Genomic DNA, 19,139 nt, shown 5'->3' with positions numbered 1-19,139 from the left:
AAAATTCATGAGTCAGGGAAGACGTTTGGAAATCAACCACAAGCTTCTTGAAATTGGACATACTCACTTGGAAACTGACTCAATTCATGCAGCCATTGTGAAGACAAAGAAAACAACAACTGTTGAAGTAGAACTGCCAAGAGACTGGGCCAAATTAATATGCATGGTTTCCCGAAAGCCGCCCATAGCTGCAATAGAGCTGGAACAAAAGGACTTCTGCAAGTTTAAAGACTTGACGGGAAATCATTATCTGCACAAGAAAATTAACACAGAAGGGAATTCTATTATTTGGAAAAATATAAAATGGATGAAGTATCACGCAGGTATGCCAGCAATCGTCTCCTACAAAGACAGTTACTCCTCAGAAGAACCATTCAAGATGATAGACCTGAACAGAAAGAAAACTGGACGCTTGTCTATGCCAAAGCTTGCACCTATTTCTGCTGCTATCATACCCATTTCAGAAAAGAAATTAAAGGACTTAAGGGATGTCCTTCCGTACATCAATGTAAGCAGTCGTCCATTCTACATGCAGTTCATCAATCACCTGAGAGCCAATACACAGTCATATGAAAGATATAAACAGATATCTTGCGAAGGGCAGGATGAGGATGATGGTGATGACGGAAACGGATGATATATTTTTTCTCTGCCGTTTTACAGTATCAACCATAGTGTATGCAAATTATTTGTCTGGATATTAAAAAATGTGAATAAACAGTTTTCCTCCTGATTACGAGACAAAACAGTGTTTTCATGATTTACGGTGATAAAATGTTATTTTTGGAACATGTAACAGTTGCTTTCAGTTATGGAATTCTTAAGAAGAACAAAACAAAAAAGAGGAAAATTAAAATTTTTCGAATTATTTGGCTTATTGGATCAGATATGGCGTATATTGTCTTTAGCAAAGAAATTAATGTTAAGTATCACGATTTGTAGCACCGTCACGTCTTTGTGGATGGGAGGTCATCTCTTTTTATTCACTCTTGCCCCTCTCTTCGCCGTCTAAACGACATCAGATCATCTCTGTACACCAGTCAAATATTTATGGAGCCACTTGGAAACAGTTCCAACCTGCCTTTCATCGATACGGTAATGCGGATTTCAGACATGAACCGAGCTATATTTTGTTACGATACAGGCCAGACGTCAGTGGAATGAAAAGAATAATTTTCGTTTCTTGAAATTATTCGGCTTATGCGATCATTAATCAGTACAGTGTGTATCAAAAAGAATCATACGATTTAAATAGATCGTAACTACTATGTGCGTGAACAATGTACTGTTGGAAAGAGCAAACTCTCGAGTTTTACATGGTTCCCGCTAGGTAGCAGCAGTGTGCGTCCACTTCAGTCCTAGTAAAACCGGCGTCGGGACAATAAAAGCATTTCGTGTTCTACGTTTTTCGCGGTGCGTGTCAGTAATAACTATTCAGCGCGACTTTCATACTGGGTATGGTGTGGATCCTCCTACAGCACAGAGCATTAGACGATGGCATGAACAATTTCGAGAAACAGATTGTTAGTGTAAAGACAAATCGCCGGGCCGTCCCCGAGTGTCTGACACAGACGTCGAACACATCCGCCATAGTTTCCCAAGGAGCCCGCAGGAATCCGCTCGCCGTGCAGCTCGACCGCTTAACATGCCCCTGATGTTCGTCTGGCGTATGTTGCCTTGACGTTTACGCTTGGAACCATACAAAATTCAGTTACTGAAAGCTCTTCGTGAAGGTGACAAACAACCACTGCGGAGTTCTGTAATATCGTTCCTGGCAAGATGGAGGATGACAGTTTCCTTCAACGCTTACTGTTTAGTGACGAGACAACATTTCATTTAAATGGAAAGTGAACAGTCATAATGTGAGAATATGCCGTACGGACCAACCACATGAAGTTGTACAGCATGAGAGGGATTCTCCAAATTTTATATATTTTGTGCAGTTTCACGGGAAAAGGTGTATGGTCCATTTTTCTTTGCCGAGAACACTGTTCAGGAAGCACATATCTCGACATGCTTGAGAGCTTTCTTTACCTATAGTTGGAGACTGATTCGAACGACTTCATTTTCGAACAGGATGAGGTACCGCCGCATTTTTAAATCAAAGGATTAATGGACGATGGATCGGTCACACTGGACCAAATTATTCAGCCTTACATTACTGGCCTACAGGTTGCCGGACCTATGAGAAATAACTTCAACATGGTACGATGATCCCTCTGCCAGGCAGTTAACTGTGAATTGCAGAGTAATCATGTAGATGTAGATACCATGTAGATATAGATGTACTATGAGTCAGAAAATGGACTTGTCTGTGTTAGAGACAAATACCCGTGTGCACGGTGCACCACCGACGTCTGGAGCACCATTTGCTCTCAGTACGGTGACCATTCTTGCGGCTGCGATTGAGGATGCAGCAGAGGTACGGGTGATGACAGAGGTGTGGCCAACGACATCACTGGACTCACGGGTAGCACCAAGTCGTCTTTGCAGAAGGGTCCCAATTTTGCGAACAACGTAACGATGGCACGCCGGGGTACCCTCGTGCAGAGGCTCCGAGAAGTTGGAACGTTGCCAGATTGCATTCAACATCATTATACAGGCGCAGCAGCCGGTGTAATGATGTAGGATGCCATTGGCTACGTAACACCATCATCTCAGGTTCACATAACCGGTAATTTACGACTGCGAGCGTTATATTTCTGACGTGTTAAGGCCAGGGGCCACGCCATATCTTGTAGGCCTCTGGGCCGTTATGTTTGAACAAGATAATGCCAGCCAGCATGTCGTCAGTGCTGTTCTGACCTGCCTCGATAAACAGGGTGCTGAACTGTTGCCCTGGTCAGTACCTTCTCCAAATGTCTCAATCACTCAATACATCTGAACATGGGTTGCCGAGAGACCAGCATGCCACTTTTTTTTAAGAATCGGCGAAAGCATATAAGAAGTCTGAATTTATCTTTGATTTTAAGTTTGTAATTATTAAATTCCCTTCTTATTTAGCATCAGGTTGGTTTAGCTTCGATGATGAAGTATATTCACTATCGCTTGTCGTAGAAGTTGAAAACGAAATCTGAAATTAGTTAAACTGCAGCGATGGTCTCGAAGATTTCGTCGACTAACTGCAAAACTGTTAAATGTTGTTCGGCCTCCTGAAAACTGAAGTGATTCTTCCATTTCACTTACAGAACCTTCGGAGGCTGCAAGAGTGCAATGCAATATGCCGTACAGATGTACCGTCGATGTCCAATTGGTTGAGTAGGAAATTCACAGAAATAATCACGGGTTAATGTTTTTCCCGATCTGATGACCGCGTCTGCATATTCGACAGGGAGCATCTAAAAATCATTTTCCGAAAATCCTATAGCCGTATTCTCCGTCCACAATATCAGCTAAATCACTTTTCAAGGGACAAGAATTATTCTTTAATAAATGAAAAGATCCAGTTTGCTTTTGTTCTACAATATTACTTTTATTGCTAACCGGTTTTCGGCTTAAAAGGCCATCTTCAGACATTTACTCAGTAAATGTCTAAAGATGGCCTTGTAAGCCGAAAACCGGTTAGCAATAAAAGTAATATTGTAGAACAAAAGCAAACTGGTGCTTTTCATTTATTATAATGTTGTTCTACTAAGAACCGACGGAAGATTCTGTAAAATTATTTTTTACTTTTTAAAAAAAATTGACTAAACTGCTTTATTGACGTACATTCGTTTGTGAGCAGACTATCATTAATTTAACGCAATTAACGTGGTAAAAAATTCAAATTAACATCGACAGACTACAAAGGCTGTCGCAACAATACCCTTAAATTCTCAGAGAGACTAACTCGATATAGCATCCTCTGTCATTCACATCTACATAACAGATGACGATAATAAAATCGCTGCATTCCCTTGGTATAGTTTCCGCTCTCCATAGAGAAACACAATAGTCAAAAATTGTCCGCTGCGCGCAAATATAATACGGGAATGATGGTACAGTATCAGCCGTTCCCGCCCCCCCCCCCCCTTCTCTCCCACCCACAGCCCGAAGGGGAAACAGTAACCATGGCTCTGGCTGGCGGATATCCAAGGATCTATTGCACCACTACTCGCCAGCCACTGCGGCTGATGTAGCCTGGATAGTTGAGCCAGCCAGAAACGACATACTCGCATCTGTCATCTGAGCTCATTTCGGTCCGATACCCAGCCGCCCTAGAGCCATTCTTGCCTCCAGAGGTGGTGGCGATATGCACTAAATTTCGCAGCCGGTATTCCCTCAAACCATCTACAAATTTAACCTCACATCCTTCAAACTACACTGTCGACACAATAAGTAAAATTATCCTTCTTACCTACATTTGGCCGAGCGCTTCTAGGCGCTACAGTCTGGAAGCGCGCGACCGCTACGCTCGCAGGTTCGAATCCTGCTTCGGGCATGGGTGTGTGTGATATACTTAGGTTAGTTAGGTTTAAGTAGTTCTAAGTTCAAGGGGACTGATGACCTCAGAAGTTAAGTCCCATAGTGCTCAGAGCTATTTGAACCATTTGAACCTTGTCCACAATATCTCGTTAACTAATGCCGTTACTTGAAAACGACTTTCTACAGCTTCAATAGTTCAAGAATCTGCGTCTGGCTACGGAAAGTAAAATAATAATAATAATAATAACAATAATAATAATAATTATTATTATTATTATTATATGTTTTGGTTTGGATGAAATAAGGCCCGGAATAAATCGTCTTTCCACGGGAACTAACTTCAAACTGTGAAAAATCCATTGACATTTATTTTATAAGGTTGGTAATCCAACCGAGGTGCTACGCATTTGAGCTGGCACTACCGTGAATTTGACACGAGCGAGCGTGGGATTTAAGAAGTGGAGGCTGAAATAGTTCAGATCACATGTCTCCTGACAAATTCAGCCGAATAAAGCTGTACAACATGTTTACGTTTACGTCTTTCAGGATAACAAGTGGATCCGCGATCCAGCAGTAAAATAAAGTTTTTAAAAAATGGCTCTAAGCACTATGGGACTTAACATCTTAGGTCATCAGTCCCCTAGAACTTAGAACTACTTAAACCTAACTAACCTAAGGATATCACACACACCCATGCCCGAGGCAGGATTCGAACCTGCGAGCGTAGCGGTCGCGCGCTTCCAGACTGTAGCGCCTAGAAGCGCTCGGCCACCCCGGCCGGTGTGGGAAAGGTACGATGTATGTAAATGTTCATAGCTTCTGTCTCATGCAGACTGGTGATGCCAAAGCAAGGCCACTCGACTACCGTGACCACTTTAGCCAAAAATTCAAAAGTCAAATGAACAGATATTTTTTGAAGTAATAATTACACCACTACGAGTTAATAATAGTTACTGTTTTTAAAATAAAATACTGAATTTCACGTTGATGTGAATCATAATTTTCCGTTTTCTTGTTTTTTAAATGTAGTTGCTATAGGAGTGTCAATAAGTCGTTGAGTATCTTAATGAGGTACTCTTTATTCCACCAAATCATACAACTTTACAGTAAAATATTGTACTTGAATGATGCTTTAAAGATTTTTAAGTTTAAACTCGTTCTAAAATGATACTTTTGCGCATCATTTAACACAAAATTGCCACTGGTTGTATTCACACCACAGAGTAAGCCTAGGGAGCATCCTTTTTCTCTGTCATTAGTCATCTTACTGGTTTGATGCGGTCCACCGTGATTTAGTATCTTGTGTCAAAATTTTCAGCTCACAGTAACACTTGCATTCAACACCAACAGTGATTTGTTGGATATATTTCGATCTATATCTTTCCCTATAGCTTTTATAGCTTTTACCCTCTGCAGCTTCCTCAGTGCCGAGCAAGTTATTCCCTAATGTCTTAGCACGTGTCGTATAGAACTATCCTCTCTTCTTTTCAATGTTTCTCTCACGTTCCTCTCTTTAGCGCTTCTGCGGAGAAACTCCTCATTTCTTATCAGTCCTCTTAATAAGACAGCACCACATTTCAAACTCTGCGATTATATTTTTCAGGTTTTCTCATACTCCATGATTCGGTACAATGCTGTATTCAAAACGTACATTCTCAGAAATGTCTTCCTGAAATAACGCATATGTTTGATACTAGTAGATTTGCTTTAGTCAGAAATGCCCGCTTTTATAGTCTGCTTCTTGTATCTTTCCTGATTGGTACCGGAAGCGTAATTTTTCTTCCAAACTAACAGAATTCATTCAGTTGCCTACTTCGTGGTCTCCGATCTTGGGTGGCGCACTGATTAGCACCCCGGACTTGCATTCGGGAGGACGGTGGTTCAAACACGCGTCTGGCTACCCTGATTTAGATTTTCCGTAATTTCCCTAAGTCGTTTCAGGAAAATGAAGGGATGGTTCTTTTGAAAAGTGCACGGCCGATTTCCTTCCCCATCCTTCCCTAATCCGAAGGGACCAATGACCTCGATGTTCCCAACGCCCCCCCCCCCCCAAAAAAAATCAACCAACCAACCATTTTGATGATTATTCATTTCTGCTATTCCTGATTACTTTCGCCTTTCTTAAGTTTGCTCTCAGAGCATAATATGTGTTGATTACACTGTTCATTCCATTTAACAGATGGTGAAATTCTTCCTATCACGGAGGGTAGCATAGCTATCAGCCAATTTTATGACTAATATCCCTTCAGCTTGAAGTTTCCTCCCACTCGTGTGGGATTGCTTCTTCGATGTATAGACTGAAGAGCAGGGGCGAAAGACTACATCCGTGTTTCATACCCTTCCTAGTCGCAGCACTACGTTCTTTATCTTCCATTCTCTTTCGTCCTTTTTCGTTCTCGTACGCTGCCTGACAAACAAAGGCGAAGCACACAGAAGGATAGGAGGAAACGAAACGAAGAAAATGGCTCTGAGCACTATGCGACTTAACTTCTGAGGTCATCAGTCGCCTAGAACTTAGAACTAATTAAACCTAACTAACCTAAGGACATCACACACACCCATGCCCGAGGCAGGATTCGAACCTGCGACCATAGCGGTCGCTCGGCTCCAGACTGTAGCGCCTAGAACCGCACGGCCACCCCGGCCGGCACGAAACGAAGATTCACGGGTTGAGAAAAAAGTGCTGTTATTTTACTGATCACAAAATCGAGTGATCTTTACAAAGGACTTGTCATATGAGCCTACTTACCAGTATGATGTTGCACCCCTTCTGGCCTGGATGCATACCGTGATTCTGTTGCAAAGGGTGTCATAAGGCTGTTGTGTCCTTTCCTGGGGTAAACTGCCCACAACTGTCCTAACTAGTACTTGGTACCCGCTGGGACGGAGATTACACTGCAGCTGGTCCCACACACGCGCATCGTACTGGCCACGAGTCTATCTCAACATCACGCAGACAGTGCGTAGAGACACGTGACATGTGCGGCCGACCGTTGTTCTGCTGAAAAATGACACAACGATACCGTCGCATGGGATGTGACACATAAGGACGCAAGATTCTGTGATGTTTTGTTGTACCGTCAAAATTTCCTCAGTTACTGCCATCCGTGAACCGAAGTCATACTCGACAGCTTCTCACACAAAGATGCCAGGAGTAACATGGCTGTGTCACTCCCAAACATTGGAAGAATGGAACCTCTTCCCATGTCGCCGTCACACTCGCCGACGATGATCACCGGCGGTAGTGCAGAGCGAAGATTCATCACCGAAAAACTTCGACACAATTCATCAGCAGTTTCTGTCTCTCAGTCACGGCACCACTCCAAATGAAGCTTCATGTGTTGTGGTGTTAGCGGCGGCCTACACATGGAAGAGTGCTTCCCTAGTGCGGCTACTGCTACGAATGGTGTGAGATGACACAGAATGTTACTCGTAGTCCATTACTACTTCTCGGATAGCAGACTCACACGTGAAGGAGTTGTAATATGCTTGGCGCACAGTACGCCAGTTCTCCCTTGTGGTGTCAGATATGGTCGACCGCATCCTTGATGTCAAGTAGGCCTGCCCTCACGCTCTCATGCAGGCCCACATCGGGCGTCTGTCACATCCGTAAGCCCCAAAAATCTGGAAACTGCTGGATTTGACTGGTCGGCTAAAAGGAGACCACAATGAGGCTACTTTCAAACTATATGAGACGCTGATAAGACTGTCTCAAGCGAGTACGCTACATCTGCGTGTTGTTCACAGTTATCACTTAACAACTGAAGCAGTTCGTGCCCCTTATACTCTGGTGGGAAAAAAGTAACACCCTCAAGGACTGTGTTCAGTGGCATACTGCATACTCAGGGGTTCTAGTGTTAATGATTCATTTTTCACGCTCATTGACTATCAATGGCCAGCTGCACACTCTCGGTTTTGACTCTGCAGGCAGTAACTGTGCTGAGATTATAGATGAACAGTGTTTGCAACATTCAGTCTAGGGTACGTCCATGACCCACTGACAAGAGCATTGAACAGCTTCAACCGTTTCAACTGGATCGCATTGTGAGCCTGCGGGAAGCTGCATGAACGTATCGACAGAGTGCTGTACCTGTTGCTCACAATATATCGGTGATTTGTCGCTGTTTTCAGCAGGGGTCTGTGGAACATTCTTTCACCTATAGACAAGGTTCTGGACGTCCGCGTAATACAGACACACGTCAAGATCGACGTATTGTGCGAGCAATGGTGGCCGACCGAAAACATCCAGAGTCGGAGTCCGGACACCTACTGTATCTGCTGTGCCATCAGGGACAACTGGGAACAGTCTACTTGCAGCAGGAATAGGCTCTGTCCGGGCTACCACTGACAACACGATACCAGCAAGCATGAACACTTTGGTGTAAGGGGAATCAGTTAAAAATGGTTCAAATGGCTCTGAGCACTATGGGACTTAACAGCTATGGTCATCAGTCCCCTAGAACTTAGAACTACTTAAACCTAACTAACCTAAGGACATCACACAACATCCAGTCATCACGAGGCAGAGAAAATCCCTGACCCCGCCGGGAATCGAACCCGGGAACCCGGGCGCGGGAAGCCACGGCATCAGTTACAACTCGTGGTTACAATTCCTGTTTCTGCAGGAAAACTAACCAGTGCTCGCAACATTGTGTAGGCTGTATCTCCGTGCTATTGCCATTCCTTCTACAGGAAGGTGGTGTGCTTTTTTACCAGGACAATGCACGTCGAAGTACGGCTGCTACGAAGCGTCGCACTCTTCGTGGTGTACTGCCCACATAGATCACAAATCTCTCTCCTAGTGAACACGTGAGGGACATGATGAAGCGGGCACTTACTCATTTTCCAGGGCCTACAAGAACCATTGCTGATTTGCAACAAAAGGAGGAAGGTACTAGGAACAGCCTATCGTAGGATGCCATTCGGCAACTTTGTGAATCTTTGTATGGGAGAATAGACACCTGCGTTCCTTCTAGAAGGGGGTACATTGTGTATTGATGCAGCTGTCTGGAAACTCTTCACTGTGGCTTGTATATTTCATTTGGTCTGAATTTATCATGATATACTCCTACAATGATGAACAAACTTGTCACATCACTTGTCAATAAAATGACTTTGTCCTTCAGCCCTGTGGTGCATGAATTTCACTGCAGTGCACAACTTTTAATGGTCAATTCTCTGGCGTTTTCAATCAGCCATAAGGCTGAAAATGCATGCAGGACACAACACCTGTAGGGAGTGCCCACTGCTGTGAAACAAAAAAAAAATTGTTCAAATGGCTCTGAGCACTATGGGACTTAACTTCTGAGGTCATCAGTCCCCTAGAACTTAGAACTACTTAAACCTAGCTAACCTAAGGACATCACACACATCCATGTCCGAGGCAGGATTCGAACCTGCGACCGTAGCGGTCGCGCAGTTCCAGACTGTAGCACCTAGAACCGCTCGGCCACCCTGGCCGGCCCACTGCAGTGAACTGTGTGCATTTGCAGCCTCAGGACTGACTGAAAATGCCAAAGAAACGACCATTAACAGCTGTCCACTGTAGTGGACGCTATGCGCCACAGGGTTAGATGCTGCATTTTTTTGAACAACACTAACATCACCTGATGACCATTCTACTTGTCACAAGAACTGCAGCTCTAATTATTTACGTAGCTACCGATGATGTGTACGTGTACGAAGTTACAGTGACATCTGACCATTTCTTCTGATAGCTTTACCTTCTCGTCAGGAAGTGTATTTAACCTCTACAGCTACATCTACGTACATACTCCACAAGCAACTGTACAGTGCGTGGAAGAGGGTACCCTGTACCAGTGCAAGTCTTTCCCTTCCTGTTCCACTAGCAGACAGAGAGAGGGAAAAACAACTGTCTATATGCCTCCGTATGAGCCCTAATTTCTCGTATGTTGGTGCCAGTAAGATCGTTCTGTAGTCAACCAAACACCGGTTCTCTAAATTTTCTCAACAGTGTTTCTTGAAAAGAACTCCCCTTCCCTCCGCATCTTCATAGCACTTGCGTGTTGTTCCAACCTACCGGCAATAAATCGAGCAGCCCGCCACTGAATGGCTTCGATGCCTTCCTTTAATACGATCTGATGCGGATCCCAAACACTAGCGGCCTATATGTGGGCTCCTTTACAGATGAACCGTACTTTTCTAAAATTCTCCCAATAAACCGAAGTCGACCGTTCTTCTTTCTAATCAGAATCTTTCCATGCTCATTCCATTTCATATCGCTTTGCAACGCTACGCCCAAGTATTTAAAAGACGTGACTGTGTCAAGCAGGATACTACTACTGCTGTATCGGAACATTATGGGTTTATTTTTCCTACTCATCCGCATTAACTATACATTTAGAGCCAGCTGCTATTCGTCACACCAACCAGAAATTTTGTCTAAGTCATCTTGTATCATCCTACAGTCGCTCGTCTTCAACACCTTTTCGAGCACCACAGCAGCGTCAGCAAACAACCGCAGGTTGCTGCCCACCCTGTACGCCAGATCGTTTGTGTAGTGTATATAGAAAATAATAGCGGTCCCGTCACACTTTTCTGAGGCCCTTCAGAGGATACCCTTGTCTCTAATGAATACTGCCCGCATCTCGTGGTCGTGCGGTAGCGTTCTCGCTTCCCACGCCCGGGTTCCCGGGTTCGATTCCCGGCGGGGTCAGGGATTTTCTCTGCCTCGTGATGGCTGGGTGTTGTGTGCTGTCCTTAGGTTAGTTAGGTTTAAGTAGTTCTAAGTTCTAGGGGACTGATGACCATAGATGTTAAGTCCCATAGTGCTCAGAGCCATTTGAACCAATCTAATGAATACTCGTCGAGGAAGACGACATACTGGGTTCTATTGATTAAGGTATTCGAACCACTCACAGGTCTGAGAACCTGTTCCATATGCTCATACAGTCGTTAATGTTCTGCAGTGGGGTACAGTGTCAAACGCTTTTTATACATCTAGAAATATGGAATCTGCCTGTTGCCCGTCGTCCATAGTTCGCAGTATATCATGCGAGAAAAGGGGAAGCTGAGATTCACACGAGCGATGCTTTCTAAAACGGTGCTGATTCATGGACATAAACTTTTAGGTCTCTAGGAAATCTGTTAAATTCGAACTCAGAATATGTTCTAGAGTTCTGTAGAGAACTGGTGTTAAGGATATGGGCTGTAATTTTCCGGGCCCATTCTTTTACACTTCTTATTTACAGGAGTTACCTGCGCCTTTTCACAGTTGCTTGGGACTTGCCGCCGGTCGAGAGATTCGCGATAAACGCAAGCTAAGTAAGGGGCCAATGCCGTAGAGTATTCTTTGTAAAAGCGAACTGGGATTCCATCCGGACATGGCGACTTATTTATTTTCAACTCTTTCAGTTGTTTCTCTACGCCAAGGATGCTTGTTACTATCTCGTACATACGTTCATACGGGACTCTTATCCGCCCCCGGTAGCTGAGTGGATCGGCGCGCAGGTCGCCCATGTGGCGTCGACTGTAATAAGACTGCAACAAGGTGGCCGGACCAGCCCCGTAAGGGGCCTCCCGGCCAATGACGCCAAACGCTAATTTCCATTTTTCCAGGGTATTCTTGCCGTTTCAGATTGGTATAAAAATTCGAGCTTTGGTCCTCATGAGGAGCATCTGCCTTTCGTCATACTGCTAGAGTGAGTGTCGATATCTACGATGCTAACGGCGCCCAATAAGGTAAAGAGATGCTTCGATCAGTTGAGGACGGAGTTGGAAGCAAGTTCCCTAGAATCAGGAATATCCCTTTGTAATACTGAAGCAAGCCATTTAGTTCCTCTAGTTTTAGAACGTAGTGTAGGACAGCAACGAAACATTAAAAAATTATGATTTAGAAAATCCTGCAGTTGTTGACCACGGCTTCATGAATATTCGCAAAATTATGTATGACGAAAAAAAAATCTTGACTTATACATCAACCCTCCGAGACTCTACCATCAAGTAGGATGTAGACTTCAGAATGTACTATAATATCTTTAACTGGGACAGCGGCTATCATCGTAGTGGTGCGTGTACCCGCGGTACGTCTAATTGTTTACAACAAATTACTGTAGACAGTATCTACCCCAAAATATGTAGGAGTAAAAAAAAAAAAGAAAGAAAAATTAAAAAAAGTGGTCAGCGCGACAGACTGTCAATCCTAAGGGCCCGGGTTCGATTCCCGACTGGGTCGGAGATTTTCTCCGCTCAGGGACTGGGTGTTGTGTTGTCCTAATCATCATCATATCATACCCATCGACGCGCAAGTCGCTGAAGTGGCGTCAAATCGAAAGATTTGCACCAGGCGAGTGGTCTACCCGACGGGAGGCCCTCGTCACACGCCATTATTATTATTACGGGACTCTGTGTGAGGGTCGAACGACGTTGTGTTTGTACGATTCTCCTGCATGAACGAGTTCTTAAATGCGAAATTTAAAATTTCGGCTTTCGTTTTGCTATCTATGCGAAATTTAAAACTTCAGCTTTCGTTTTGCTATCTCCAGCTGCCTCACCAGACTGGTCAACAACTGATTGGATGGAAGCCTTTCCCCGCTTAGTGATTTTACATAGGACCAGAATTTTCTGAACAGTGCAACAGTCATTGCTTCCTCAGCATTATCCGAATGTGGTCTTTTCCTTCCTAATCCACTTACTAGGCATAGCACAGCACGAGTCGTAACCTGTTTAAATCTCCCCCTTAGCTCCTCTGTCATCATCGTAGTGGAACTCAGTGACTGAAATTCGTTATCTAAGTGAGATTCTGGCATACGCTTATCTCCTATTTCTAGCAGGAACACTCTCCTAGCTTTTTTGACTGTCTTTCCATGTAGCTTAGAACTACTTTCCTGAGAATTTCGAACATGTTACTCCACTTTACGTTGTGGGGCGCTTTTTCTAGATCGACGGATCTTATGACCGTAGGGCCTATATACATGGTGTTACAAAAAGGTACGGCCGAAGTTTCAGGAAACATTCCTCACACACAAAGAAAGAAAATATGTTATGTGGATATGTGTCCGGAAACGCTTACTTTCCATGTTAGAGCTCATTTTATTACTTCTCTTCACATCACATTAATCATGGAATGGAGACACACAGCAACAGAACGTACCAGCGTGACTTCAAACACTTTGTTACAGGAAATGTTGAAAATGTCCTCCGTTAGCGAGGATACATGCATCCACCCTCCGTCGCATGGAATCCCTGATGCGCTGATGCAGCCCTTGAGAATGGCGTATTGTATCACAGCCGTCCACAATACGAGCACGAAGAGTCCCTACATTTTGTACCGGGGCTGCGTAGACAAGAGCTTTCAAATGCCGCCACAAATGAAAGTCAAGAAGGTTGAGGTCAGGAGAGCGTGGAGGCCATGGAATTGGTCCGCCTCTACCAATCCATCGGTCACCGAATCTGTTGTTGAGAAGCGTACGAACACTTGGACTGAAATGTGCAGGAGCTCCATCGTGCATGAACCACATGTTGTGTCGTACTTGTAAAGGCACATGTTCTAGCAACACAGGTAGAGTATCCCGTATGAAATCATGATAACGTGCTCCATTGAGCGTACATACTGACGAAACTAAAATGAGCTCTAACATGGAAATTAAGCGTTTCCACATAACATCTTTTCTTTATTTGTGAGTGAGGAATGTTTCCTGGAAGTTTGGCCGTACCTTTTTGTAACGCCCTGTATATGGCCCTGGCAGGGAGGGCAAAGTCGCAGCAGCTCGCGGTGTTGAACCACCGGCAGCAGGCAAGGGGTGGCGGACACGGCGCATGCGCCCACCTCGGCCCGGGGTCAGCCTGTGTGGGCCGCGCCGCTATCGACCCGCTCTCGTGACGCCAGCCGTGGCCTCTTCCGGGGCGTGTCCAGGCCGCAGCCGCCGGCAACTCTCCGCTACTGCAATTTCTCCACCCCACACAAACTGCGGCCGCATCTTAAAACTCCCAGGGAGACCCTCACTTGGTTTGACCTCTTGATCACGCAGTCTTATTTGTACAATACTTAAGATAGTATTAGGAATATCATACCTGTACAGACGCTGTTAAACTGAAGTCTGTTTCCCCGTCTGCTCAATTCGTTTCTGTATTTGCGTCTCTCCTACCATTTTTATTAGTAATCAGACGTCGAATATCTATTCTTTTTCTGTTTTTCGCATTCGAATTGGGCCACTGTGGACTACGAGTTAACATGAATGTCATTTTCTAGTTTCAGCTCTTGTTCGTCTACCAGCTTTGATGCCCGGCCAGCATCTCTTGACACCATCACTCAGTGTCTTGTTATGGCCTGACAGTCCCCCTTCGTCTTCTCCCAGCTTAAAACCCCGTTAATTTTTCACCATTTGTCTAAATTCATTCCTTGTTAGACGATCATCGGACATTTTTAAGAAGTGCCCATAGAACATTTCCTCTTTCCCCGATGTATTTGTGCACGATCACGAGATCGGCCTATTATACCATTCTAATGTTACAGGCCTAAAAACATAAACTAGTGAAAGATCAGTTCAAATTAAAAATACTTTATATTGTAGAGCGTTCTATAAAAACCAAATTATTGTTCTTTAAAAAATATAACTTTTTCTACCTCACTATGAAATGCGTCAATACATAATAGTTTCTTTCAAGAGGAGTGTATCCTCGGGTCAACCATGTTCACATATTCCAGGAGTTCTCGTCATTTGTATTAAAGAACGTACCACTTACCATGTTCACATATTCGAGGAGTTCTCGTCATTTGTATTAAAGAACGTACCACTTCACTAAAACGAGAATATTCTGTCGAACCAGGTGTCTAAACTCGAATTCACTCAAAATATTATTAACACATTACTTATACACTACTTACTATTGAATTCATGTTCTCTGCGCACTTAATTTTCAAAATGCATCGCCCCAGGCGTGACATTTGACAACTATCATTCTACAGACGTGCTACGCACTTCACAGTGAGGCAGGAAGAGGTATAATTAAAAAAATACAATAATATTGTTTTTATGAAACACTCTCAGAACAGAATCTATTCTTAAAGTTGAATCATCTTTAAGTAACTTAAGCCACTTGAGAATGGCATGCAAGTCCGAAGTCGAGATGGTAAATAAATACAGTACATTGAGCCACAGTCTTGGCGGAAAACGCAGTCATTTCTTAGGTATAGTAGAACTGCGAAGTAAACTCAGTAGAAGATAATAGAAGGATATTTTAATTTTCATGGTGGAAAATAAATATTATTTACTCCATTTTTACTTCTTTTTCCAAACACCTGCATTTATTGCTTTCTAACTTATTTCTTATCTACTTCGAAACCACAAGTCCCCGTCCACAGGCACATAGGAAGATTATCGAGAAAGATTAGGGTTGGATGTCCCATCGATGACGAGGTCATTAGAGAGTGATCACTAGCTCGGTTTGAGGGAAGGAGTTACCGTGACACTCATGTTAGATGATTTAGGGATATCACAGTAAACCTAAATGTAGTTGACTGGACATTGGTTTGAACTGCCCTTGTCCCGCATATGAGTTTAGTGTCTTACCACTAAACCATCTTTTTCGGTTTCGAGCACGAAACGCGCGAATAGATTTACAGAACATCCGAAAGTATATTATGTGGGCACAAAACTGTTCCACCATCTATCTATATGTACCCCATTATTTCAATAGACAGCTTCTTCTGCCTTAGAAATCGATAGAAATAAAATTGGAAAGCAATTAATATAGCTATTACATAGAACTAGAAAGGAAATGAATGGCATTTTCTTAACGCCTTAGCAGTTGCTTTCACCAGCTGGTTACATCACTATGTAATCTAGAAAGTTGATTACTTTAGGATTGCAGAAGCACAACTGTGCTGCTACTGCCAGACTTAAAGCTTAGCGAGATGATTTTAGAAATATGGTTTTTTTTCTGGCCTTATCCCGTAGCTTCATAGAAGGCATGTTAACCCGAATTCGGCAATGTTAGTTGTAGGGGGTAGACGGATGTTTTTCCAGTCGCCACATCACATGACTTTGTAAATACGTTATTAACTATACGAAACATTAATTCCGTTTCATACTATCAGATAAATGAAATAATGACAATATGTAGCCACACCGTAAATCGCTACAGGTAGTACATGTGTTCAAGAAACGAAAAGTGGATAGTATGTAATGAAGAAACATACGTTAGAAATCGAAGATAATGGGAAAAGTGGCTGCCTACGTGGAGATTTTTAATCATAAAAACATGAAAGTACTTTGGTAAGTGAAGTAGAATACCGCTTTAAAGTTCTTAAAATTTTAGTCTTTCCATCGCTGTTGAGAAATGGCGTGTCGAAGACACGCAGCTGCAAAGTAGTTAATTACGTGAACTATTGTAGACTCCTTCAGGCTCCATACACTTGATAAATTTCGGAGTACTTATTCCACTACTATCTGTGTCTGGGAAGCCAATCACATCTGATTCGAATCAATAAAATACGAGCACGAGACGTACATAATTGATAAACACGAGTATCTCCTACCACTTCAGCATGTAGCCAAAATCAGATACAGTTGTGTGTAAAGCTGTTATTTTAGATACGAAACCCATATATTGACCTTTGAACGTATCAACTACATCTTAGCTTAATTTTAGTCACTGTGCGCCGTGGTCGGTTTTGATTTCGTATGTCTCTGTGATGAGTACAAGGATTCTTTTGTGTGTTACTTATCACATCTTTATCCTCTGATGATGTTTGTTAATGAGAAAAATGGGTAAGAGTCCACATTACGGTGTAGATCCCCTTCTTGCGTCAGTTCAAAATGCAGAGGAGGGCAAGAGCGTACCACCTCGAATATCACCATGGCTAGTAAAGCACTGCGATGCTCACCTAGTCTTCGAGTTGATGACGTTTTTATTTGTGTGTTATATAAAAAAAAGGTTCGCATAACTTCGGATGCTTTTAAACTACGTGTTAAAGTGGTGTAGCGGGATAAAGACAGTTATATTCAGCTGTTTCCCCTATATATGTGATGATGTACCAGTATGTTTTACGAATAGTCACAATAAAGAAGTGCTGTCTGAAAGAGTCTGTATCTTCCACGATACAAACAACTGGCCAGGTGCAAGCCCCCGCGCTCTGAGGGTTCCGTACGAACTTAATTGTGTGTGTAGAGAGTTCATCCATCCCTGGAAACGAGAACATCGACGATTTTTGCCTGCTGTCGACATGGATATTGTGAAATCTTGGTCACTGCCAAATTTCATGATTCTAGGTCAACGGGAAGTACGCTATAGGCTTTTACGAGTGAATTTGCGACTATCGAAATATGTGACGTACCTGGCCGTATCTTTTGACTGCCTTGACTTCGAACATTGAGCGTTTTACAACGCCAAGGGGCCATAGATCTTAGATCGCCACGTAAATCTGAACTTGATATGACTACCCATTCATGAGAAAAAGGGTCTTAACTGATGGACGGACAGACATACATTGGTATAACAAATGCTGAAATTTCTTCGTGTGATATAATTACAGTTTTTTATTCTTTAGTTGTACTGTGAAACCTTATTTCCTAGCATAAATTTCATGATTCTGGGTCAACGGGAAGTACCCTATAGGTTTTGATGAGTGGATTTGCGAATACCAAAATATGTAAGATAAATGGCCGTGTCTTTTGATCACATTAACTTAGATGCTTCAAAGTATTACACCGTGAGGGGACAGTAGACCCCTTCCTGAGAGAGAGGAATCCAAACATTCGGACAGACTATAAAGGCTCCTTTTTTAGCGACTGAGGTACGTAACCCTTCTGACTTCTCGGCAGGGGCTGCGAACACACTTCACAGTTGAGACTGCCTGTTCCGGGAAGCCCCTTGCCACCACGGCGCGTGGGCGCCCGTCAGATAGCAGCTTGGCAACACCTGCTGGCGGCCCGGCCGCCGCGCCGCCCAGCGAGAGATCAATACTGGACCACTCGGCGCGCCAACAGCTGCGCCCACGCGCGACCTGTTGCGAGGAGGCGCCGCTGCCAACACCACAGCTGCCACTCTCGCCGTTCGCGGGGAGCCGCTGTTTAGCTCAGCCTCCTCCTCCACCTATCTTCGATAAAATTACTTATCCTTATTTCTGCGCTGTGTAATTCTTTTCCATAAATCGATGCGGCATCAAACGATTTACTCTCTTGCGCCAGAGTAGCGTTGGATATTTTCCAATATCTATCTTCCCCTACAATTATTACCCTCTACAGCTCTCTCTAGTACCGTGTCTTAACGAGGGATGGGAAAAACCGACCGATATTTTAATTCTGAATAACCGGTACTTTTCAGTATTTGTTTGGCCTTGTTTATGACAGATATGTTTTATTTTTATTTTTTACAAATAACCGGTTAAAAAATCGAAATATCCATTGGCCATAGATGCAGTGCTCTCCCATGAGGCACCGCCGTATCGTAGCACTGTCCGTGTGGGCGGGAGAGTTTGTGTGCTCCAAGGAAGCTGAGAGTTATATCGGCGGTAGCGTAGCTACTGGCAGGTCCAACCTAGCCGGGCAGGTCTCAGCAGAGGAGCCGGACAAAGTGTGCCTCACAACGACCCGTCTTATGTCCTATATATCCTATCCCTCACCCTCTCCTCAGTTACCATTCCTTTTCTTTCTCTAATTACCTTAACACACCACTGCCTTGTGGCTGGTCTCGGGAGGGACAAAGGCTAAGGGAGTAAACCCTGAAAGAAAATCTGGAGTGGGGCCCCAAAGGCGGTTGGAAGGCGTACTACG

This window comes from Schistocerca nitens, chromosome 2 (genome assembly GCF_023898315.1).
Source record: "Schistocerca nitens isolate TAMUIC-IGC-003100 chromosome 2, iqSchNite1.1, whole genome shotgun sequence".
Classification (NCBI taxonomy): Eukaryota; Metazoa; Arthropoda; class Insecta; order Orthoptera; family Acrididae; genus Schistocerca; species Schistocerca nitens.
This window is presented reverse-complemented; position numbering follows the sequence as displayed.